At 40.9% G+C, this 27,231-nt stretch overlaps 1 protein-coding gene across 2 annotated transcripts in view; it reads left to right on the forward strand.

Moving 5' to 3' along the window:
- Nucleotides 1–27,231, forward strand: part of Scgdelta (sarcoglycan delta) — an 810,958-nt gene that overhangs the window by 545,543 nt on the left and 238,184 nt on the right. The gene's annotated exons all lie outside the window — the stretch shown is intronic.

Raw genomic sequence — 27,231 nt, forward strand, 5'->3', positions numbered from 1 at the left:
CATACAGCACAACATGGTTTCAGATATGTTACGGTAACGTAACTCGTGAAACATTGTAACATTGCAGCAACATTGCGAAACAGTACTGTGATGTTTCAGGTATGTTTCAGCAATGTAAAAATGTCCGCGAATCTAACATAACATTTATAATGTTACAGAAACATGTCAGTCCAACATTACAGAAACGTGTCAATGTAACATTGCAGAAATATGTCAGGGGAACATTACAGATACATTTCCGTAAGGTTTTGTGATATTTCAGTTACATTACAGTGATATTGTCTCACATTATTCCCATACAGCAGAACATGATTTCAGGTATATTATGGATACGTAACTCGTGAAACATTGTAACATTGCGAAACATTAGTGATGTTTCAGGTATGTTTCAGCAATGTAAAAATGTCCGCGAATATAACATAACATTCTTAATGTTACAGAAACATGTCAGGTTTTCTGATATTTCAGCTACATTACAGTGATATTATTTTACATTACGGTTATATTGAATGGAATCAGTTCTGTATTTACGAGTGGCATATTTAAGGGGGCTTATTGGAGTTAAGCCCCTTTATTTCAATATTAATTTGTAAATCATTTTCTGAAAATAAAATTCACAATGTTTGAAACCTAATTAGGAATGATATTTAATTATATTTATTTTACCTCTCCTCAAATGACCACGTATCTGTGGTGCATTGGTTAACCTTTCGCCGTTGTTCAAACACCAAGAATACGTATCATTCACGTATCATATAACCTCCGCGTTTCAAAATTTTAAGCCCAAACAAGTATCTTACAGGCGAACGTAGACGAAACCCGCCTGAACGAAGACGCTGCCTCGTTCTGTGGCACGAAATTAACACCCTACGCACAGTGGACGAGCAAGTTCATCTGTTCTTCAACTGTTCGATAAACATGCTCCCGTCAGACAGAAACTAGTCTCACGCCCCCCGCCCCATGGCTGACGGACGACGTACGTCGTCTTATGGTCATTCGGGACAGAGCTTTGACCAAATACAGGAACGACATGAAGAACGGTGACCCTAGCACATCCAGCTTTGAAAATTATGGAACCCTGAGAAACCGCTGCAATTAGCAGGTAAGGAAAGCAAAGCGCCGATTCGCATACGAATTGCTCAACCAGCAAAATATACCGGACGTTCTCTGGAAAAAAATTGAAAATTCTAGGTGTCGGGAAACAGAAAAAGTACGACCACAGTCCAAAATTTACACCAGATGTACTGAACGACCATTTGTGTGACCTGCCGATTATTGAAAATAGCATTAAAAGTGAAACTATTCGGTATATTGCAACGCACTCCACAAATGCTCCAACATTTTGCTTTTCCTGGATTTCACAGGATCAAGTTAGAAAATCTTTAATTAAGATAAAATAGTCGGCCGGAGGAGTAGATGAAGTTTCCATTCTCATGATCAAAAAAAATCCTCCACCACGTCCTTATTCCTATCACGGACATATTTAAATCTCCTTGCTTTCTTGCACATTTCCGTCGCTTTGGAAACTCCCCCAGGTACGCCCTATACCTAAAACAAACAACGAAATCAACGTCAACAATTTTAGACCAATCAGCATCCTTCCAGCTAAGTCTAAGGCCCTAGAAGATCTTATTAGTGGACAAACCCGTGACTTCCTAGATCGAAATAACCTAATACACCACTTTCAATCTGGGTTCCGTAGCAACCACAGCACATGCACATCTCTCGTCAACGAAACCGACGACATGAGGTTAGCTATGGACAGTCGACAACTTACAATCCTTGTTCTTCTCGATTTTACCAAAGCCTTCCAAACCATTGACCACCAAATTTTACTCACTAAACTATCATCCCTATTCAGCTTCTCGAACTCTACGGTTATCTGGTTCCGTTCCTATCTGCATGGACGTCAACAATGTGTCGTCGAGCTACATTAAAGGTCATCTTGGAAAAGCATCCCCTTTGGCTTCCCTCAAGGCACCGTACTGGGCTCCCTTCTGTTTACACTGTATATAAACGACCTTCCGTCTGTGCTTAATCAATGTAGGTATCACATCTATGCCGACGACTTTCAATTATAGTTTTCCTTCCCTCCTCAAGAAATACTGTATGCAACCGAATGTGTAAACAACGATTTGAAGAAAACCAACAAGTGGTCGGTGGACCACGGTTTGCACGTCAACCCGACCAAAACCCAGTGTATGCTCGTAGGCTCCCCGAAGATTCTGAACAAAATTGACGATTTAAATCTCCCTAAGCTCGCGCTCAATGATATACACGTACACTTGCCTCCATGGGCGTAACTTGGGACCTAATTTTGAGGGCGCAGAATCAAATTGGGCCTAATTTTGAGAGGGCAGAATCAAACTGGGCCTAATTTTGAGGGAGCAGAATCAAACTGGGCCTAATTTTGAGGGGGCAGAATCAAACTGGGCCTAATTTTGAGGGAGCAGAATAAAACTGGGCCTAATTTTGAGGGGGAAGAATCAAACTGGGCCTAATTTTGAGGGAGCAGAATAAAACTGGGCCTAATTTTGAGGGGGAAGAATCAAATTGGGCCTAATTTTGAGGGAGCAGAATCAAACTGGGCCTAATTTTGAGGGGGCAGAATCAAACTGGGCCTAATTTTGAGGGAGCAGAATAAAACTGGGCCTAATTTTGAGGGGGAAGAATCAAACTGGGCCTAATTTTGAGGGAGCAGAATCAAACTGGACCTAATTTTGAGGGGTAACCTGGGGCTTAAATTTGGGGGAAGAGATTCGAAAAGTTTTCCATCCAAAAAAAAAGAGCGTCCAGGATTATATGCTAAATAACTGTGACGTTTGCGAAATCACAAATATTACTCTTTATTACTTTGTTCCTCAGGTCCTCGAACTTGTACCTACGACGCCAGGAGTCCCGGGTTCGAATCCTGGCCTGGACATGGATATTTGTGAGTGTCCATTCATCAATTTATCACTCATCCCCATCTTCGCAAATTAGCCAAAAGTGGCACAAAAAGCGAAGTAAAATAAAGCAAATCAAATCACAAACCTAACTTATACATATTAATAAACCTGAAAATTTTAGAGGCAAGCGCCCCTCTTGCCCCCGCCAAGTTACGCCTATGCTTGCCTCTCTCCACTACAGTTAAAAATCTGGGAATTATGCTCAACCATCATCTTACCTGGAGAGAACACGTGACCTCAGTATGTAAAAAGCTTTTGGTGCACTACACTCTCTTTACCGGCTTAAAAACTTCCTCCCAGAATGTCTAAAAACCAAAATTGTTCAATCTCTTGTCTTCCGTATAATTGATTATTGTGACACTGTTTATTGAGACGTTAATCACGAACAAGATAAACGTCTACAGCGAATCAGAACGCCTGCGTTCGCTCGTTTTCGACATAAAATATTCTGAACATTTGACGCCGTATTATGGGAAGGTGAAGTGGCTGAAATTAAGTGATAATCGGATTTACCACAACTTTGTCCTAATGTACAAAGCCCTAGAAATAAAAGATCCAAAATACCTCTCCAGGCGGTTTCATTATCTTCCGGACTTTGACTCCTGCAACACCAGATCACGTGCTATCCATTCCTCTCCACAGATCTAACTTCTACGCCAATTCTTTTACCGTTACTTCTGCAGACACTGGAACAGACTGCCCCCCGAAATCCAAGCCTCTTCCTCAATTGTAATATTCAAAAGAAAATTAAAATTACACATGTTAAACATTTTGGACCTAGAATGAATTCCCAGAAAACAATGCATAATACTTTTAGCTAACGAAATTAGCTTTCTCTATAGGTAGTTGTCTGTGCATGTGTGTGTGTTCATATAGAAACTGAACTGTATTTATTTATAATTTTTAATTTTACTCTTATTTTTCTATTGTCACTTTATTTTTCATTTATATTTCTTCATTTTTTAATTGAATACAGTTAATTGCAAAGAAAAAATTGAACACTATAATTAATGGTTAAGTGGAAGAGAAGGCATTACTGCCTTAACTTTGCCATGTAAACAAAGTCGTAAATAAACAATAAATAAATATGAATCATCATTTCATTCATCATCTTGTCGGTTAATCTACGAAGTGGTGGAAAATGACTATTAATTCCAATTCAAATACAGTATCCATCTTCCTTTATTGCCCAGTACTCGAATGCAATTCTTGTTCATATTTATCAGGGTCTTTGTTCTCTAAATCCAAAATTATGGTCAATGGTGGATACATTTTCTATTCCATTTGGTAAACTCATACTTCGTTCTGAACATGCATATTAAAAGGTAAAAAGACTTTCCCACAGAAACAACAAAAAAATCTTTCGAAATTGAAATAGTACGATACAAATCCACGCTGGATACCCCAGCCACAGATGCACATCATATTTCCAATTCAACGAAGGGACACACATAACGCTGCCCAAGCATTCAACAAATGAAAAAAAATGATGAAAAAACAAAGCTGGCAAAAAAAAGCCCCTCGCACACGTACATATTGATACTACCTGAATCAGCAGTTCGAACACACATTTTTTTTAAAATCGCTTTGTTTTTATCTTCCCCTACTGCCCGTTTTGCCCCCGCACCCCCTTCATATCTCTCATCTTTTCTAGTATGTGCCCCGTTCGCAATGCCATAGCTTGCCTGGTATATCCGCAGTCAGGTTCAACGTTGGGAGTCCTAACGTGCCTCGTTGGCTTTCTACGTGAGTTCCATATATTATTATAACGCCTGGATCGGGGGGCCGCGGATATGAGGGCAAGTGGCAAGGGAGAACCCGGTGCATTATTTTATAACAGAGGGGAAAGGATGGAACCCGCCCCCCTCCCCCACCGAAAGAAACAGAATCCCAATGCGACTCTATCTGCCTGGCTAAAGAGGCTAGGGAGGTCGGAATCTTCTGCTCCCAGAATGCACAGACTACAAACTGGTGGTTTAAGCTTGGATAATTGTTTCGGCGGATGGAAGTTCCTTCCGTCATGGTTCCTTTTCTTCTTCTTCTTTTTTGTTCCCTCCAGACTCCTTTTTATCTGACCTTGGCTATCACCAAAAAGCAGAGTTGATGTGATGAGTTGAAAACAAAAGGATGGTTTAGTTTTTCTCTGGTGGTTTCAAATGCGAAATTACTCAGATTCACGTGTAAGGTGGTCCACTTACTAGGAAACATCTATACACACACACACATACAGTGTTGAACATAAATGTCACAAGCCTGCCCCTGTGTCGGGATAGTTAGCACATCCCGCTACGACGCAAGGGTCCCGAGTTCGAATCCCGGCCTGGGCATAGATATTTGAGTGTCCATTCATGAATTTTATCATATCATCACTCATCCCCATCTTTGCAAATTAGCAAAAAGTCGCTCAAAAGGCGAAGTAAAATAAAGCAAATCAACCAATAAATGTGCCAAATGCATTAGTATTAATGTCACGCATGTCCGATGACAATGATAGAAGGAATCCCTATATCTATTGACGTAACTAGGGGGTTATTTTCGGTGGGAGGTTGTTCAAGTTGATCGACTTTTATATGAAAATTATATATTTATTATGAACGTCATAATTGGGCAAGACCTGTTGCGTTCAATTGCTTTAATAAATGTGTACACTGCTATTAATATTAAATGAATCGTGACCGTATATCTGAACCATCCAGGGGAATCGTCAGATTGATATTTCATGGTGAAATAATATATGGTCCTTTCTGAGCACTATCATATCCTCATTATAAGACAATACATACTTTTCTCCAAAAAGTTAAAGTAAGGGATCCATAACGTTGTCAATATTAATTTGTGAATCTCTGGTTTAGGAGATCATCTTGTTAACAAGAAAATTCTGTTTGCAAACATGTTACGCAGGTATTTGAAGTAACATCGGTGGAAATGTAATACATTGACTGGTTACGTCTGTGGAAATGTAGTAAATTGACTGGTTACGTCGGTGGAAATGTAGTAAATTGATTGGTTGCGTCGGTGGAAATGTAGTAAATTGACTGGTTACGTTGGTGGAAATGTAGTAAATTGACAGGTTACGTCGGTGGAAATGTAGTAAATTGACAGGTTACGTTGGTGGAAATGTAGTAAATTGACTGGTTACGTTGGTGGAAATGTAGTAAATTGACAGGTTACGTCGGTGGAAATGTAGTAAATTGACAGGTTACGTTGGTGGAAATGTAGTAAATTGACTGGTTGCGTCGGTGGAAATGTAGTCAATTGTCTGGTTACGTCGGTGGAAATGTAGTAAATTGACAGGTTACGTCGGTAGAAATGTAGTAAATTGACAGGTTACGTTGGTGGAAATGTAGTCAATTGTCTGGTTACGTCGGTGGAAATGTAGTAAATTGACAGGTTACGTCGGTGGAAATGTAGTAAATTGACAGGTTACGTTGGTGGAAATGTAGTAAATTGACTGGTTACGTTGGTGGAAATGTAGTAAATTGACTGGTTACGTCGGTGGAAATGTAGTAAATTGACTGGTTACGTCGGTGGAAATGTAGTAAATTGACTGGTTGCGTCGGTGGAAATGTAGTAAATTGACCGGTTACGTTGGTGGAAATGTAGTAAATTGACAGGTTGCGTCGGTGGAAATGTAGTAAATTGACTGGTTACGTCGGTGGAAATGTAGTAAATTGACTGGTTACGTCGGTAGAAATAAAGGGAAGCAGCGTATTACGTTGGTTGAAATACTGCGGAGCAACGCGCTACGTCAGGAAATAAAGTTTCGCACTACATTATATTTTTGAAGTCTCTAGCATAGGCATTTTTTTAAAGTAAACTATCAAGTAAGTACTACTTTCTGCTGATAATTCATCTGGGAACCTCCTGCAGAAACTGGCCTGAAATAGTGATGTGTATCGTGCATCCGCCACTGCTGTACCCAATCCACAATCATGCCGGCATGGGTGCAGAGGTGTCGGAAGAAAAAAGCATTTTGAAATGTTTCCGTATTTCTATTTTCATTCGAATCTTTCCCGGGAGTTGCTTCCCCGAATAAACCACACATGTTTTTACTCCCTTTTTGATCAGTGGATTACATTCGCTCGCTTGCAGAGCAATCCAGATCTCGGTATTTTTTTCCCCTCACTTCTCCATGACGTGGAACGGGAAGAGCAGATCGGATCAGGTAGATTAGCGTCACTTCCACTAGAGTACGGGACTCGCTTCGAGTAGAGAGGCTGCTGAAGGGAAGGAGGGCGGGGAGAGGGGGAACTCGAGCGAATAACCCACCCAAGCGGTGCAGACAAACAACCCCTTCGCACCGCAAGCCATGATGACAGCTCACTCTGCCAATTAGCTCTGGCTGGAGCCTTAATTGGCAGACACTTGATGCTTCCTTCACATCTTAACGGTAAAAAATTGATTCATCTCATTGTTGTAGCCTTACGTGGTATTTGACAGGCAAATCAAGCTTGGTTCTTGTTAGCGCCACTTAAGTATTAAGTCAAATTTCTGACGGTAACACCTTACTATCTTTTCTAAATTGAGATGCACCTCAGTTACGTAGTTATACGTACTTCTTACCAGCTCATACTCGGTAAACCACGAGGCCAATCTCAGGATCATGGATTCGAGCCCCACGCTGGGCGCCACTAAATAATGCTACTTCCCCTACATTAAGGTGCATCTTAAAACAGCAGCTGCAACTTCAGCATCATCTTATTGTTTTTATCATTATTATTACTATTGTCATTAGTGTTAGATACGATTAAGACATTTTGTTTAGGACAATCAAAACTTAAGATAAATGTAATGCAAACAGTTTGTTTTGTCAATTGATTGATTGATCGAATTGTTGTTTTAAGTTAACCTTATGCACAGTAAGGCTAATCGGGACTGGACCTACAGTTTAAAGTGGGATCGGAACCACTGTGCCATGTGCCTCCACCGGGAAGTTTGTTTTGTCAAATTCAAATTCAAGTACATTTCACTAATCGCGACTGGAACTATAGTTTACAGTGCCTCAACCAGATATTCAACCCAGAACACCTTGATTACAAGGCAACTGGATTCCTCCGAACGCCATCGGAGAGGCACGAAGCTGTACAACTGTAGTTTGTTAGGCTCTTGTGTAATATATCTCGCCAGCCTTACTTTGAATATAGCTATGCTTATAGTGATATTTAAAGAAGGGTAGGGTGAAGACGCATAATAATTTGTGTTCCACTTTAAACTGTAGGTCCATTCCTAATTAACTTATCTGCATAAAAGTGGACTTAAAGCTCAAAAACTTCAAAGACGGATGATGAGGAATTTCCCCATCTGGTTTCTGTATCCCCCCTTCCCTTTGGTTGCTAATTTATGACTCGCCATAAAGTAGATACTGGAAGACCGTTCTTCTACTCGCAGTGCGTTACGATGACCTCTGACACCGACAGACACCTATTGAATTAGTGATTTTCAGATCTACAAAAGGGAAGACAATTAGTGGGCGGAGCAAAGGAGTGTGCGCTGCTGCATTCGGCAGATAGCTGCAGCTACGTTCTCCCCACCAAGCGCTCACTTTCCCTCCTACACATTCACTGGTTGGGCCACTCGATTCACTACTTGCGCAGAGACTTGTTTCGTTCGCTTCCTCCAGAGATTCCCGACACAGTATAGTAAAGGCTAGTTTCAATGCGATTAGAATTACGTCTACTAGCAATTCGATTAGCACGTTCGATTGTCTCGAAACTGTTTTTATTCACATGCCTCGAAAACCGTTAACATTGATGAAAATAAGGTTTGAAACGCCGACCTTTTTTTTTTTTTCAAGCCCCATCAACTCTATTACACACCGCAATTGTTCCAGATGAATTCATTCATGACAGAATCCGCAACATCTTCCCCCAGGAGCAAAAACCGCCAACTTTTATCCCGGACTAACCGAAATTAGAATGCCGGACCAATAAAATTCAGTAAAATTCCCAAACGTCATATCTCGTCCATTTCCATTTGCCGGAAGTAGAGTTGATGCGTCCAATGGGACGGTGAAAAATGATAACATGGTGGACCAGGAAAAAAGAGTCTTAATTTTTGATTCCGTGGTATAACTGAAAACATGGAAATAGTATTGCATTACCATACTAATAGGGAAAACTAAAAACTTACATCCATGTGGTCGTCGAGTCATCTATTGTCATCAGTGAAAGTATTGGAACAAAAAGGGTAAAAATTTATTAAATGAAACCAAATTATTTCGATTGATTTTTCTCTTTGTACATGTGATCAGTGGCGTAAGTATAAATTTTGTAAAATAATACGGGATGGGGGCTGTCATATCTTTTCTTAGTCAACGAAGTTCTTGGAATCTATTTGATTTTGGTTAGGCCAGATTTTCTGTCACTTTTGGCTAATCGCGACGATGAGAGATGAGTGATGAAACTGATGAAGGGACACTCATAATAAATACAAATGCCCAGACCTGGATTCGAATGCGGGACCCCTCACGCCGGCCTGGGCATGTATGGTTAACATGATTGAATCGTATCCGGGTATAAAGGCGCAGTTGAACATTGATTTAATTTCACCGTGGCATTTCTTTGCAGTCTCTCCCAGGAGTCTGTGAAGCAAAGCCGCGCTTAAGGAAAGCGTAGGGGAGAAAGCGAGTGGGCGGGGCAAAGCATTGAGCCCTGCTGCAAACGTTTTCCCCTTCATGCAATCACTTCCCCTCTCGCGCATTCATTGGTCAAGTCCTTTCGAGTCATTACTTGTTTTCGTTCGTTTGCTCCACAGACTATTTTGGACAGATTATAGCTGCTTGTCCTTTTATTTAATCCTTTATTCTTCCGCCAGAGAAACCTGCTGAAAATGCCTCCCATTAAAGTAAGTCAATCCATCTACAACGAGAGTTGTAGATGCTGCTTTACCTGGAATTCATCAACTGGAATATTGGGGGTCCTATGTTCGATTATTGTTAGGATTCTACTTTAAACAATACACATAGTCCTGTTTAACCTATATATGCACGAAAGTGGACTGTAGCTTTTCAACTTTGAAGCTTGGGAAGTCGAACGTAGCTTACAAAGTTAGCATTTTTCATTCGGGTAATCGACAGTAGATTGATAATTTTTATACAAAGATATATTCAGGTATTTGCTATATCGCAATACATACATTAAAGCGAAGCAACGAGATTTTAATGTTTTACAATTAGGATACTATCTATATTATTTGTTGTTAATAATTAATTCTAATTAATAATTCCATTCATGAACGCATTAGTGCTAACATATCTAGCAGGAATCGAATTAATCAATATAATACAAGGTGGCCGCGGTGGCTCAGTCGGTAACGCGTCTGACTACCATGCTCAAGGTCCCGGGTTCGATCCCCGGCCGGTTCAAATCCGGGAACTTTTCTAACGTTGGAAGCGGCCCCGGCGCCCACCCAGCGTCGAATAACATGGGTACCTGGGGGAAACCCTGGGGGGTAAAGGCGGTCAGGGGCGTGATGCTGATCACATCACCCCCACTCACGACCGGATCAAGAAAGTGTGGGGCGTTACCCCCACACCCCCTATACGCCTTCATGGCGTGGTGCTAAGCACAGGGGAGCACTTTACCTTTTTTTTTTTAATATCAAGTTATCTTCTGATACAGCATCTTTCAAGCAGCATAGAATAGCGTTTGACTTTTGTATGCTTATTTATTGCCATCTGCTGCTAGTTAAAAAACAAACGCAAAAATTCATCTTTTGTGAGAATCGAATCTTTGTCAACTACTTTTCTGTTACTCTATTTACATATTTTACGTCGCTTTTCTTCCTGTTTACGTTAACCGCAACGACGTGGTTCAATAATGGTTATATGGAATCTGTTCGTGTAGAGAAAAAATAACGGTAGGATTTCTTACCGGCCATAAACAATATTATGTAGGCATATTTTTATTATTTCAGCTCAGACAATTATTAACATACATTAAAGTATATTTGTATGAAAATATCGATTTCTATGCACTATTTCTCCGTGAATTTCTTACTGTTATGGCGCAAAACAACGACAATTACTACCGTTCGAAATTTCTCGACTATTCCGAATCATTAATATAGGGAAATGATTTCCTGCAGTTAGGGCGAATTTTTTTTTTTTCAATTTCAGTACTGAAAGTTTGAGATTGTCTTAACAATAGTAATTTACACAACCTGAAGTGCTTGACTCACTTTTCACTTGCAGAGCAAAAACAAATTAGTTTTCAAATGTCTTGCATGAGAGATAGTAAATACATATACATATATATTTCATCTACTTTAGCGACTTTAAGGTTTAAGATTTTTTAATTACAACACAGCGCGGTTAGTTCTTTATATAACTCTCCTAACCCATCTGTAGTCAAGAAATTAAGGCAGACTTTGCAAAGGACAGGAATGAGACTGAAAACGACTAGATTTTCAAGTTGAAATGGGGCGAACATTTGCAACTCGAGATAAGTTGAGGCTGGCACTACAGAGCCCCTGCGCTCCAGGGTGGGCTAGGATGGGTTCTAGCCCAACATGAAAAGTGACTTAACCACAGGAGGAGACTCAATAGCCTAATCTCTGTTCCGGTAATCTCCGGAGCAAGCGAACGAAAACAAGTCTCTGCGCAAGCAGTGACTCGAGAGGGCTCGACCAATGAACTCGTTAGAGGAGTAGTGAGTACAGCTACCAAGCACTTGCAGCACCGCGCACTGCTTTGCTCCGTCGACTCTCTTTCCGTTATGCGCAGCCTTACTCCACAGATAGAAGGGACATGTGAGAAATGTCTAGGATGATTTACTTTAGAGTAAGAACACACACGCACGTACAAGAAGAAAGAGGGAGTGAGATACAAAGAATGAGAGAGAAGATGTAAGAAAGCGATCGAAAGAGATAAACAGAAGTAAGGAAGAGAGGGATATAGAGAAACCGTAGAATGAAAGATATTGTGGAACGGAGAAAGACTGAAGAGGTGAGGATAGGAGAAAAGGGAAGAGAGATAGAAGAAAAATAAAGTTAAAAGGAGATTGTGGTCAAAAGAAAAAACATAGAAATGTAAGAAAGGAAAAGAGAATGGAAATTAATGAATCATTAAGTTTTGCAATAAGGACTGAAATAGAAATATGTAAATTCTTAGAAGTGTGAATAGAACTGTAATATATACCCTTTAACAAATATTTTTCTTCTCTGTTTATATGTTAATAATAAGTTTCTTGATCATCAAATAATCGAAATTTACCCTACTTCAGAGAAATTAAGTTTTCTTAGTGATTAATTAAAAGTGTATATTGTTTTAAACAGTCAGAGGAAAACTCGTAAGTTGAACAAACTTTGTTTGCTTTTTTCATTTTTTGTGCTCCTCATGCGATATACTATTCAGTTTCATTCTAAGCACGAAAGTATTTTTATTTCTTTTATTTCCTGAAACCTCATGAAATCGGCTAATAGATCAAGAAAAGGAGGTAGCGACAACCATGTGATTGATTGTATGAACGAGACCCTTCATGCAAAGGTTCCAACCCCCTCCACTCTTCTCCCATCTTATGAAATCGAACTTCAAGAAATAATAATAACTTTCTTTTGACTTTGGCCTCGATAAACACACTACGAGGTGTGGAAACTTCTATTTGATTGCAATGTAATATTTGTTGCCATTATCTAGAGATATTTCAGTTCTTTCGCGTCGTTTATGTACTCTCTGTTAATCGTGACGATGAAAATGATAGATTAAATGATTAAAGAAAAGTAAGATAGACTGAGATATGAACAAAGACAGAGAAACAGATTGAAACAGAGAAAGGAACAAAGGCAGAGAAACAGGAAAATAAACACACAAAAAAGGTTAGAGACAGAGAACGGAACAAAGACAAACAAAAAGGAATAAATAGAGAGAGAAAACGACAAATTAACAAAGAGAAATAGAAATGAACAAAGAGAAACGAGAAAGGAACGAAGACAGAGAAATGGAGATAGAAAAAATTCATAGAAACTGATACAGAGAAACGGGGATAGAAAGAGATACAGAGAAACGACGAGAGAAACGAAGACATAGAAGCGAATGCAATAGAAACAGCGATACAAACCAATGCAAAAGAAACTAAGATGGAAACATAGGCAGAGAAAGACATATAACTAGACCAAAAAGGAAGTAGGGAAAGAAATAAGTCCCTCTCAGTGATCACTGACATTTCATGCGTATGACGCATTTCTGAGAATATGTGGTTGACGACTAAACTTTATATGGGACTCTTAAAAAGGTAATAATGGAGAAGGTTCGTGCGGATGGACATTAAAATGAAGTAACAAATGATAAGTTACATGTTAATTATTTTTTCAGTGTTTAATGTGATTAACGTTGATAAAAGTTAGTATTGTGTACAAGAGTATTGTTGTTTTTTTTTTAATAGAGGAAGGAAAACGTTGAAAGGTATTTGAAGTGTGTTACTTTGTGAAAGTAACATAAATTGTTTTCCTGCACGCAAAGGAGTTTGTGTAACTTAAGTTGTCGTAGTCCCTTGCCTTACAAAAAATGCTGAGAAGTCTGATTATGGGATTTTAGCAACTTGGACTATTTACACATAAGTAGGTGCGTGTCAATAGTGAAACACGAAAAGGTAAAGATTATAGAATATCTCGCAAAATGAAAATCTCAGGGGATTCCATCGTACGTGTAAACTATCGGAAGTTTCTTAAACTTATTTTCTTCTTAGTTACTCAGAATAATCGGGGTTGGACCCACTGCCTAATCTGGAATTCAACAATCTGTGCCTTCACTGAGGATTGAACCCGACACCTTTTTATTACATCGAAGAAGGCCGTATATAGTATTTTGTTTACGTCTACACGTGCCTTAACATCTGATGGTAAACTCCGTACCAGCTAACTGTAGACCAGGCGAACAAGAACAAGTCTCTGCGCAAGTAGTGACGCGAGACGGCTCCACCAATGAACAGTGAGAGAAATGGGATTGTGTAATGGAAGACGCGAGTTACCCGATTTCCTATGCAGCGTTGCAAACTTTTGAAAAGGATAATACCGAACGCACATGGCAAACGGGCCGTAGTTTTGCCTCCATGTTTGTACGATTTGTTTAAGAATTTCTTAGGGAAATATTAGGGATAAAACTACAAGAGCAAATTTTGACAAGCCGTGCATTTAGCGTACGGACTAAGGTCTGGACCGTACGTTTGGCAACGCTGCGCTTTCACCACTCGATTTTCCTCCTTCTCTGCCGCTATGCGCGGCCCTGCTCTACAGTTATCTGGGACAGGGTATAGATCATGGATACCTTCAAACCTATTCTCTGGGTTTGTGCACATCAAAAGCAAGGGTAATGAACAATGAACGGAAGTTATTATTTTCTGAAGGGCGAATGGGGGAGGTTGGGGGTTGAATATAAAGCGCGTCCTCCAGCATCCTTGTTACTCAACCCCTATTGTACCTCACCCACCTTGGGGTTGCAGCATCAGGCGATAGTAACATTGCGATTATGTCATAAAACCGAATAAGATGGAGCATTTCAAGGGGGGTAAAGGTCCTTACTAACAGAAGGAACCGTGGATGATGATTCCAACACAGGGCGTAAAACAATGGGGGAGAGGGGGCAGGGGAGCTGCAGATATTGACAATTAATGCGGAAGAAGCTACGCGAGATTGCTGCCTCATGACCTTTTCGTTTGAGAATGCGCCGGTGTCGTATTTCATCTCTGTCATGAAGACGACGGATATAATGGCGCATTTGTTGCCTGGGAACGGTAGTACAGTCCATGGTCACCGCCGGTAAACGTTTAATACTCAGGATATGTTAAGCTTGGTTTGCTTAAATAAGGCGGTAACGTAATTATCAAGTGTCCATTTTCCATTTATGAACTTTAATTAGGTTTTGCTATTTCTGTTGTACAGATTAGAGCGTCTTGTCTGTCGTCCATTGTAGTCAGTTTTATCAAGAGACCGGGCTTATCACAATATCAAATGGTCTCGTGAATATGGATTCCCGTCTTATTCTCTGCCTCGTCTGTAGAAGAAAGTTCCTCTCTCGGTCTCATCTGGAGTTGAAAGTGCCTCTCTCGGTCTCGCCTGGAGTTGAAAGTGCCTCTCTCTGTCTCGTCTGGAGTTGAAAGTGCCTCTCTCGGCCTCGTCTGGAGTTGAAAGTGCCTCTCTGTCTCTTCTGGAGTTCAAAGTGCCTCTCTCGGTCTCGTCTGGAGTTGAAAGTGCCTCTCTCGGTCTCGTCTGTAGCAGTTGAAAGTACCTCTCTCGGTCTCGTCTGGAGTTGAAAGTTCCTCTCTCTATCTCGTTCGGAGTTGAAAATGCATCTCTCCTATCTCGTTCGGAGTTGAAAGTGCATCTCTCCTATCTCGTCTGGAGTTGAAAGTGCATCTCTCCTATCTCGCCTAGAGTTGAAAGTGCCTCTTTCGTTTACGATCTCGTCTAGAGTTGAAAGTGCCTCTCACGGTCTCGTCTGCAGTTGAAAGTACAGTCAGAGAAAAAATTACCTGGTCCACGGGACGTGGAATTTCGTAACGTCTTAAAGCCTGTTGTTTATGCAACCCAAATAACAAAATATTCGCTTAAGTTTGCCTGGTGATTCTGAGTTCTCGGGAAGGATTGAGCTTTGATAGCATGAGTCACATGACTCGTGCCCCAGCCACAACAAACAGCTGGGTGCTACGAGCCTCCAGAAGAAAATTTCAGGAACTGGTTTCTTGACAAGAGCTACTCGTAAGGAAATACTATTCTTTCGAGTGATATTAGAGTCATTGTCAAGAAGGTTCGCTGAAATGATGGTTCTCATCACAGACCACATCCCACACGTTAATTGTTTAAGTCCAGTTCATGCACTGGACCTACAGATTAAAATGGGATACGAACCAAATGCGTCTCTATTTGGTATTGAATTCGGAAGCCTTTCATTACATGGCGAAGACGTTACCACTACGACATCAGAGAGGCAATGGAACCCCTTGAGAAAGAGATAAGCGAAAATTTCTACGTGACAAACCATATTTGCCCGTAAATTTTAAAAATAAGACAATATTTTGTACTGACAGTTTCGAACCGTGGGAGAGGCATATATTTTTTTGTACCATCTTTCATTTCACGAGTTTATAATTCTTCCTCACCGACACGATTAACGTGAGTGGTAGAAGAAAAGCGAATTAAAATAACTGAAACAGAAATAAAAGGAAAAAGCGAAATAAATTTTATTCATAATATTCTGCAGTCACTTGAGTTGTATTCACGGGATGCTATCTTTAAAGAAAGCCGTGGTCTTTTCCTTGTCTTTTTCGCTTCCTTTGTGCTCTTGCTTCCCCCTGTCACGATTGGTCTAAAACTAATTAATGTGACGTTAATTAAACAATCCAAACAACGAAACAATGCACAATCAACTGCACAAAACAACATTCCAAATGTTTTCGAATCGGAAAACAATTGAGATGCTGTGAAATGACTTAAGATGCAGTAATAAAGTGGGAATTTGGTACCGTATAGAATTAAATCGGTGGAGATGTTCGATTTGATTGGATGTTTGTTATTTAGATTTGCTATTCTTTCACTTTTGGCAAATAGCGACGATGAAGATGAGTGATGCTATGATGAAATTGATGAAGGGACACTTACCAAGGACACCCACGCCCAAGTCGAGATTCTAACCAGGGACCCATGGCATCGTAGCGCGCTGTGCTAACCACTCCTCCATGGAGCGGACGTTATACCATATTTTGTGTGCTCAATTGGGATCAATCAATGGTATGAATAGGTATATTATATGATTAATAAATTCATATCATAATACCACGTCATATTATTCGGCACGAAGTAACATCAGAGACATTCAATCTTGCATTTTTGCCTTTCAACTAATTCTTTGAATTCAGGTTAATCACAACAATAAGATAAATTATGAAGCAAATGATAGTGAATGTGGGATATTGACAGTTATTACGAATTACCTGACAGAAACAACATTAAGCAGGCTCGGTGGTCAAGCTCATTAAGTGATTGACATTCGATATCGTCTCCAAAGTTCCCGGGTTTGAGTACCGTCCTTGTCGGGGGTGTTTGACTATTTCGTCATCAATTTCATGTAATGGTCACTCGTCTTTATCGTCGCGATCATCGAACAGGGAATAAAAATTATAAAAATAAATACGATGGAAGAGTACTGATTTCATCTCTCACGAAATCTCCTACAAAACCGGAATATATAAAATACATGTATATTCATTCACATACATTTCCGATTTCTATATTTAACTAATCGAGACCGAGAACGGGGGAGCAATTTTCAATTCGACAAACCGAGAGAAGGAGACACTGTCAAGTCTCGTTTCTTCTTGGCACCTCCGTAATCGAGTTGTTCTGTTTGTCATTGGCTTTGTATTGGCAATTATTGTCATTATTCTTCCCCTGCAGGTAAACCATAACGATGAATTATGATGAAATGAAGCAGATAAAAGGGCAAGAACAAGAAAGTCATGCCTGTTTGGGACTCCAACCCAGAACCTTATATAACGAGAATTGAAATTCTGGAGAAGGCGTCCGTGTTTCGCTTGGTTTTCTCTTTCCTCTACTTCTCTTATATTATCATATATGTATAATAGAAATGGATCTGATACGATATGTTGCGATTCATAATTGTGCTGGTTAGATGCTACAGATGTGAACTCCAAGCTGCAATATATTATTCCCTTTTGTTTCGTATCTGGTTGAACATGAAATTTTCTTACAATGTGACAATTTCTTTCTTAGTTTTGGTTTGGTGCACAGATATGCTAATCTGGACTGGACCTTCAGTTTAAAGTGGGATACTAACCACTATGTGCATCCACCATGTATCAAACCCGGGATCCACTGATTACAAGGCGACGACGTTATCACTACGCCATCGAGGAGGCCCCATGGCAAAATGTTATTCACTCGATCTCTACCATAATTTATTTCAGCATTTACATTTTAGTTTTCTTCTTCTTTTTTCCTTTTGTTAACTACTCTTATACAACTCTTTTTCCGTCTTCGAATTTCTTCTTGTTTCAGGAAAAAATAATACATGCAGGCTGTATAAAAATCCCCCGTTCAAATAGATAAAACGTTCGCTCTCGAGAACTAATTTACATGTTTATCACTAACGTAACCATTAGGAAGGAAACTATTGAAATGTTAACTGATATAACTGCAGATGAAACAATACTTACAGCCACTAACGAAATATCTATTCTTGTGTAGCCTCACAGACAAGTATATGGTGAGTCATTCACTCTTGCTGACTACGGGCGAAGGTCACTGAACTAAAGGGTGGTGGCAAGCAAGCAGGCTTCTGCTCTACCAAAGACGAGGTCACGTGTTCCAGTTATCAATGGCGTACGAAATAAGGAGGAACACAGCTATCTGACGTATGTTTTGGTCCAGTCATTGCACGTAGAACACTTTATCGTCGTAGCCTTGAAGTTCCCTCAGGGCACTCCTACCTACAGGCTTCTCAGCTAGAAAGATATCTTCCCCATTGAGTGGAGGAAAAGTGGGTGCGTATAGAGGTCCTTCAACTTTCGTATTCTTGTTCACTTCAGAACGCGTACTGTATCGTCGACTTAATCCAATCCATCCGTTGTAGTTTTTAGGTTCTGTTTCTGTTCGGTAATTTCACAATATCTTCCTGCTTATGTTATTCGCGACGAAGGTTCTGGATTCGATAATCTAGACAATAACAGGATTGTGTTGGTTGCTTGATTTGGTGTCTTAAGTCCACTTTATGTCCTGTTAGGCTAATCGTGAATGGACCTACAGTTTAAAGGGGGATCCGAACCACTATGTTCCTCCACCGAGTATCGAACCCGTGATCCCTTAATTACAAGGCGCCCACGATCCCACTGCGCCATCGGGGATTGTGTTCGAAACGAATGAATCAAATTTGAGTGATATGATATGCAACCATTGGAAGACTATTGAAAGAAAAGCTATGGGAACCTGCCAGTTTTTCTACTGCAGACAGGAAACCATAAACATGGAAGAGAAGCTTATATTCTATGAAATCTGACGCTATGTGCTCGAATACTGGCTAAATATAATCCATAGAGGCATAGCAACGTTAAACAACCTATTATATGATACATATATGTTTAAAAAGATCGAAATACAAAGATTGTGTGCGCCTCACTAATGGCGTAGTGGTAAGGCCTTGTAATCAAGGGGTCTCGGGTACGATACCAGGTGATAGCACATAGTGGTTCGGATCCCACTTTAAACTGTATGCACTTCAGATTAGTCTATCTGTGCCGGTGACTCAGTCGGTGACGCGTCTGACTACCATGTTATAGGCCCCGGGTTCGATCCCCGGCCGGTTCAAGCCCGGGAACTTTTCTAACGTTGGAAGCGGCCCCGGCGCCCACCCATAGTCGAATGACATGGGTACCTGGGGGAAACCCTGGGGGTGAAGGTGGTCAGGGGCGTGGTGCTGATCACATCACCCCCACTCACGAACGAATCAAGAAAGTGTGGGGCGTTACCCCCACACCCCCTATACGCCTTCATGGGGTACCGCTAAGCACAGGTGAGCACTTTACCTTTTTTTTTTTTTTGCATAAAGTGGACTTACAACAAAATTTAAACTTGCGATAAAGATTATGATAAGGTATTAAAGAATTGGGTCTAACACATTTTTTTATTGTTTACCAAGGACATTGTTAACTAATATTCTTAATTTCAGTTTCAAGATGAAATCGTCTACGAAATAAAATGAGTGGGTTCATATTTCTGTTACGAAATTCCACTTTTGTAGTAGACCTTTGCCACACTAAGATGTGACGTAATAAACAAATCTGAGACACTTTCAAAGTATTAAATTGCTATCTACATATCTTTCAATATAATACTTTTTTTGGACGCGTCAAATCATAGTATTTAATTCCTGTTTTAGCAGCTTTAAGAAACCTGATTTCGGTGGGGGGGGGTTACAAATGCCCTTTCTGCTCCCGTCAAGTTACGCCTATGACGACCAGGAATTCAAAGTAAAAGACTGTCCAAACTAAATCGGGAGACACGTCTGATAGATTTACAATTGGGAAAATCATAATTAAGCGTGTAGTTGAAAACAACCTATTTTCATATATTGCATGCAGCTCTACTTTTTCTGCAATGTGGATCAAGAACTGGGGACGTGGAGAAGCACAACACTCCACATAACCAATAGTCACGTGACCCTCTTTGCTTTCCTGTCATGTTGACCTTCGCGTGGAACACATTTCTCTGTGTTAAGACAGGCAAAATCACCCGATCATTGAAGGGTGCAATATGTGTTGCCTACCCTCCTGCATTACTTGCTCCTATTAAATCCTTATGGGGAAAAACTTTTTTCCATGACTGTACCTCTTTCGTACTCTGCTTCGTCTCGAGTCTTAAAAACATATTTGTAAAAAATGTTCAGAAATACTGAACAACCAGAAACATAAGATTTGGAACAATAAACAATAAACTTGACACCCTGCTGTTCCCACAATGTACAGGAAAACAGTATAACAGCATTGCACAGAAAATTAACCTAAAAAAATATCAATGGAGAATTCTTCATAGCCTCGACTTTAAACAAAAAAACCACTGGTATTCTTTCACTAAGATATAATTTGTTCCCTTTTTGGACACTTTTGTAGTGTAAAATTATCTTGAATAATTATTTTTTAGGTAAATATGTTCATGAACAATTATCAGTTAGAAATATTTCAACATCTGCGTTTTGTAAATATGTGAAAGAATAGTCAGTAAACTACACTCTGTCCCGGGAATCTCTGGAGCAAGAGAACAAAAACAAGTCCTCTGTTCAAGTGGTGACTCGATAGGCGCGATCAATGAATGCGTGAAAGGGAAGTGGGTGCATGGAGGAGAAAACGCGGCTGCAGCTACCAGCGGTTTGCATCAGTGCGCACTGCATTGCTCTGCCCACTCGCTTTCTCTCCTTCTGTGCAGTTATGTGCAGCCTTTTTCTACAGGTTACAGAGACAGTGTGTATATATTTGTGCTGTTTGCTTCCTAGTAGCATTTCTACATTATCTAATGTTTGTTTTTCTTTTTTCTCCTCAGGTAAGTTGTGAAATCAAGTGCTGAATTCGTTTTACCAAACTCATGGTAAGTGAAAAAATGTGTTTTTAATGCGGTTGGAAAAATAATTCTTGGTATCCTCTTCGATTGAATTGCTTACTTGGTTAAAATGATAGTAGATACTATTTAACTTTGATTAATGTCACATTTCAATAGAATCTTTACAACATAGAAGTTACAAAGGAAACAGAGTCTGGGCCCGGGACTTTGTTATGACATATTTTTCATTTGGCTTCGGATCTAATATTGGGGTGAGATCTTTACATATCTGATGAAAATCAGCCAAACTTGACAAAGCATATTTTGACATATTTCACCAATTTCGCTGTTTTACAACATATTTCTTCAATTTTGTTGTAATAAGACATATTTCTGTATAATTTCGTAATTCTCTCGCACATAATCGGTTATTTCATATTTTTTTTCTTCGTAGCTTTAGCACAACGGATAGTTCATATTGTCGATGGCAGGATATGGAAATTACGGAGGAAGAAAGGTGCCGTCTTTTCTTAGTACTGAACAATAATGCCCCACTTTTTTTTATCCCGCCGACAATTGATAGCCATGTAAACATTATTGAGGTAAAATGTTTTATTTCATTGTTGCACAGGAAGTAAAGAAGTTTCGTTCTCATTTCTTTGCCTTTTTCGCTTTTCACAAAAATCAGTCAAAAGTAAAAATAACATTCGGTACATTACAGCCCCTACTCTACTCTATCGGGTATGGGAGAAATTCGAGAGTACTGTTGTGCATATTTTTGGCTTTACTGGGAATATTTCTGCATTTTTCTGACATATTTGTAATTTTTCATGACATATTTTCCCATTTATATGACATAATTACATACATATTTTACAGTTTTATAGGACATAAATTCCAGGGCCCTAGTAATAATCAGAAGCATATACTAAGCATAATAAACGTTTTGAATTACTGCATCATATGCCTTTTCAAAGAGGAATGGTAATTTCACCCCTACCTGGAATTAAAAAAGAAAAATACCTACTTCTCTTTCCCTACTACATTTCATTCGTACATATTAACCGCTCTATATTTCTGTACTTCTGCGTATTGCTGAGGGGGTGGGGGGAATTGTGCCAATGGAAGTTTAGAATTTATTTTGTAAATGTCACGATCATGTTTCCATTACTCTTGTCAGTTAGTCTGGTATCGCTAAATAGTTGATTGGTTGTGCGAGGTACTCGCGAGTGAGTGACCAACCAGGCGTCGCTTGGGCGCCCTTACGCAGTTATTCGCTCTCCGATCATTTCCGTGTGTGGACGAAGATGAAGCAGGTACCGATCAGATAGATTCATTCTTCATTGAGTTCGTGTTTTAAGTCCACTTTATGCACAGAAAGGCTAATCGGGACTGGACCTACAGTTTAAAGTGGGATCCGAACCACTGTGTGCCGCCACCGGGTATCGAACCCGGGACCCCTTGATTACAAGGCGACGACGCTACAACTGCGCCATCGGGGAGGCCACGAGGAGGGCGACCAGCGTCCTATAAGGCCCAGAGGTTGGGTCTAGCCTACAAGAAAATTGAAAATTTAGGTTTTATGATAATGACAGCAAATTTCCACCCCTACCCATCTTTGCATGCAGTGGCTTTTGGAAGTTGCTTATTTGGTCCCATAACATTCTATGCAGTTCATTCAAGGTAGTCTAACTTCATTCGTATACAACATAAGGTGGGCCTCACTGTGGTTCTCACTATGGTGTATAGCCTGCAGCTTTCATATCCAGGGATATAAACTCATTATGACATATCATAAAATGGTGTTAAGTTGTTCGTAACAATAACCTTAGGAGAACAATGAAAATATGAGGCGCTACGTGTGGAACTTTCCGCCGGCACACTGGATCTCAAGAGCAGGGGTGCGCTTCCAAAATTCGGAAAGTAAAAAATGCTGCGGGTGACGGTGTTCTCCATTTCATGTTTCATCTGCCCTAATTACAATGCCACGTTGCACTGCCACTGATGAATCAGGTGACGAGAAGTTTCCCACTGGACGAACGCGACCGACGAAGCCTCGCCCCTATCTTACAACGCTACAGCACCACTGCTCGCTCTGCAGTCCATACGTGCATACGAGAGCGCTCTGCCACAAGTACGGAAGGTATGCCAGGCCAGCTCTATGGCTAACATATCAAAGAACTACTTTGTTACACTCTGTCCCAGCCATCTTTGGGGCAGGCGAACGAAAACACATTTCTGCGCAAGTCGTGATGCGAGAGGTCCCCACCAATGACCAAGTGAGATGAACAGCATTGCGCGGAGTGGGGCAAAGCGACTGATGTTACCAGTCTTTGCAGCAGTGTACTGCTTCGCACTGCCCACTCGATTTCCCCCTCTTCTCTGCCACTGTGCGCGGCCTTACTCCAGAGATGACTGGGACAGGGTATAAGCAGGGAACAAAAATGAACACAAAGGAATTTGTAGTGATATACTTTTTTTCCGAATCCTGAGCCATATTTCTTGTTTCACCTTAATACCTCAAGTTCACCTAGTGACAGTCGATAATGATAGCACCCAGTTGCAGTAGCTATTTATCCTTTTACATAGTTTCACCTCTCCAGCGTGCTAATAAAGCAGTTATTTGATTTAGCAAAGGATAATCCAAGCAATTCACGTACAGCGAATGGATTTAACCATCGGCTTGCTGCGTTCTGCCTCATTTTCCACGTACGGCATCTCATATTTATAGCTTACTCGTGCCCATTAATCACGTGCTCATGTACGAGTGCATATGCGTCTCTGAGAGCTGGTCTCTAACAAGATGGCAAAATGTTTGCTACATATTCAACAGATTTTGGACACATAAATTGTATACTTTCCCACTTGTCACGGGTCCCTTGTAGCATGCGGGAAACAGGTTTGAAATGGTAAGAATTTTAAAGCAGCATTTTTACTGTTGAGTTAATTAACGTTGTTAATTTGTATCGCTAGGTTAACCGCAAGGGGAAAGGGTGTGGAAAGGATGGATGGGCATCGTTACCTTCCAGGAGGGACTTGAGTGGCGCAAAAATATGAAGCTTGTGAATATACAGGGTGGGCCAAAAGTCAGGTGACAGCATTGTCATAGGAAAGGCTGGTGTGTTGGAGGTCCACTTTGGCCACATATGATGTTTGGGTGGAGGAGCAAACCCAAGAACAAATGTAACAACACCGGCCGCCATCTTGGAATCCGCCATCTTGAACGCAACTTAGGTTTCTTAAATGGAACCATATTCATGTGACATATGATTTCCAATTGCTTTTTCGTCAGGAGTTCAATGCCGCAAACAGTTTTGTCCTATCGTGAACCTTTTCCTAATTACGGCCTGTCTTTCCCCCTTTGTGTCTCCTCATAACACATGCTCGAAATGACCGCCCTCGTGCACAATGGTTTGTGCCACACGCCTCTTCCAGTCCTCATGCACAGCCAGCAATGTCTCCGGACTCACAGCAGCACAGGCATTCACAATCCGCTGCACCAGATGCTGTAAATTCTGAATTTTCACGGCGTAAACCATGGCCTTGAGGTGGCGCCATAGGTAGAAGTCGAGAGGCGTGAGATCCGGTGACCCTGGTGGCCATTCTACCGGTCCCCGACGCTCGATCCACGTCCCAGGGAACTGCTGGTTCAGGTAGTCCCGTACACAATGTGGGGAGGGGCTCCATCCTGTTGGAAGAACGTTGGGCATGAACCGTCCTCCGACAAAATGGACGGAAAAATCTTCTCATCCAGCAGTCGTTGGCAGTGGTCGGCATTCAGCGTGCCGAAGATGAAAAACGGGCCAATGATCCTCGTGACAAAAATACCACATAACCTTTTCGGAACCAACGATCCGCGATGCATTAATCCAGTGTGGGTTGTTGTCAGTCCAGTAATGGTGATTTTGTTTGTTCACTTCTCCGTTTACGTAGAAAAGTGCCTCATCTGAGAACAACACCTGCAAGGGGAGATCCGGGTTGGTCTACAGTTCCTCCGTCGCCCATTCGGCAAACTGTACCTGACGGTCAGGATCGCCCTCTGTCAGATGCTGATGCAGCTGAATTTTGTATGGGTGCCACTTGTTAACGGTAAGTATCCTCCGTATGGACCTTCGGCTATCTTCAGATTCAAGGGCGATACTGGTGCTACTTTGAGGGCTTTTGTAGAAGGATGCGAGGACAGCGACAGTGGTCGTCAGCACCATTATTCAGTCCCGTGATACGTGTAAAGATAAAACAGGCCATATTTAGGAAAAGGTTCACGATAGAACAAAACTGTTTGCGGCATTGAACTCCTGACGAAAAAACAATTGGAAATCATGTGTCACATGCCTATGGTTCCGTTTAAGAAACCTGAGTTGCGTTCAAGATGGCGGATTCCAAGATGGCGCCCTGGGTAGTCACATGTGTCCTTGGGTTTGCCCCACCCCTCAAACATTACACGTGGCCAAAGTGGACCTCCAACACACCAGCCTTTCCTATGATAATTCTGTAACCTTACTTTTGGCCCACCCTGTATATCAACTTTTTGGAGGTGTAGCATTGAGAAAGGTTTCCATTAACATTTATTTCTTGAAAATTTAAATCACTTATAACACCATTAAGAATTGTTTCCAGTTTCAACCTTCTAGCAAGGTCTTCTTCAGACTCTGTATCAAGTACAAAAGTAACAAGATAAAAAAACAGGGCATTATATATACACAAAATATTACTCCCTCCAGACTATTAGAAAGTTGTTAGAAAGTTCCTAGCAGAAGAACTTTCTAATAGTCTGGAGGGAGTAATGTTTTGTGTATATATAATGCCCTGTTACTTTTGTACTTGATACAGAGTCTGAAGAAGACCTTGCTAGAAGGTTGAAACGTTACGTTTAGTTGATGTTTTTAATCAAATAAATTACTGCCTTGGTCAGCATATTTACTTTTTAAATCAGTTGTACAGTCACAGACACTTCAGGGTTCTAACGATCCGATTGTGAGTCAATGTAATGCTAACCCAGAACGTCCGTGACTGTACTACAGATGTAAGAAAATGCTGCTTATATAAAAACATGGCGAAAGATGTGTATAAGCAATGACAAGAACCTGCCTGAAAAGTGACTACGCTACGGACGGCCGTCTTCTAAAGTGACTACGCTGCGGACGGCCATCTTCTAAACAGACTACGCTATGGTCCGCCGTCTTCTAAAGTGACTACGCTGCGGCCGGACATCTAAAGTAACTACACTACGGTCGGCCGTCTTCTAAAGTGACTATGCTACGGTCGGCCGTCTTCTAAACTGACTACGCTAGGGTCGGCCGTCTTCTAAACTGACTACGCTACGGACGGCAGCCTTGGAAAGTGACTGCATTAGGGTCTGTAGCCTATGAAAGTGACTAAGTTACAGCTAGTTGCCTTCAGAAAGAAAAATACGTGCATTACAGAGTAACTACGTACCGTCAGCCACGAGCGATGCACTGGCCTAAACAATTTTGTAATCTTCACGTCATTTAGACTGTTTCCGTATTCATGTCTAAATGCAACAAACTACGTTCCGACCCTGCCGACACCCGAAAGCTTTGCATTAAACGTGAATCCCTGTTCCGGCAGACATAATCAACGGGCAATTATTGTGTGCGCGTGAAACGGACAAAACGCGAGAGCGGTAAGTGCACAAAATGCACTAGTTGCCCCGAACTAGGTCGTTTAATGTGTGTTTGTTGGGAGTGGTGGGGGAATACACACACATAACATGCACCACCTATGCCACACAATCCGTTGCACGTAATCCTTCACAAATCCTATTTGACGATTCTCATTTAGAAATTAATCAGGCGTCGTTGAAGGTGGGGGGGGGGGAGGGTTATGGGGGACGCACTGGCTCCCCATTATTCGTTGCATATGTGATTAATGCGACCGACGTCCACGAGGGCTGTGAATGCGTAGGGGTCCATATGGTGCGTAAACGGGCGTGTTTAGCTGCGTAAACGCTTAAAGAGAGCGCTGAGCCACATAATGACGGCGGATGAATCCTTGTCCATGCAGCATCCATCTCTCTCTATGCTGTTATCATTGCCTAGATAAACCACGTGATTCATCAACGTAACTATTGCAGCACTATCAAAAATACCTTAAACGTCATTAATTATACCGCAATGGTTGGTGCCATGCAAAATGCAACAATGGAACTTTTTAAAGCAACAATATTGTGTTCATTTATTAGTATCCATAAATTATAAAAGGTAAAACTAAACCCTGTGAATTTCAC

The sequence above is a fragment of the Lepisma saccharinum genome, chromosome 3, assembly GCF_977018435.1.
Source record: "Lepisma saccharinum chromosome 3, izLepSacc3.1, whole genome shotgun sequence".
In the NCBI taxonomy this organism is placed as follows: Eukaryota; Metazoa; Arthropoda; class Insecta; order Zygentoma; family Lepismatidae; genus Lepisma; species Lepisma saccharinum.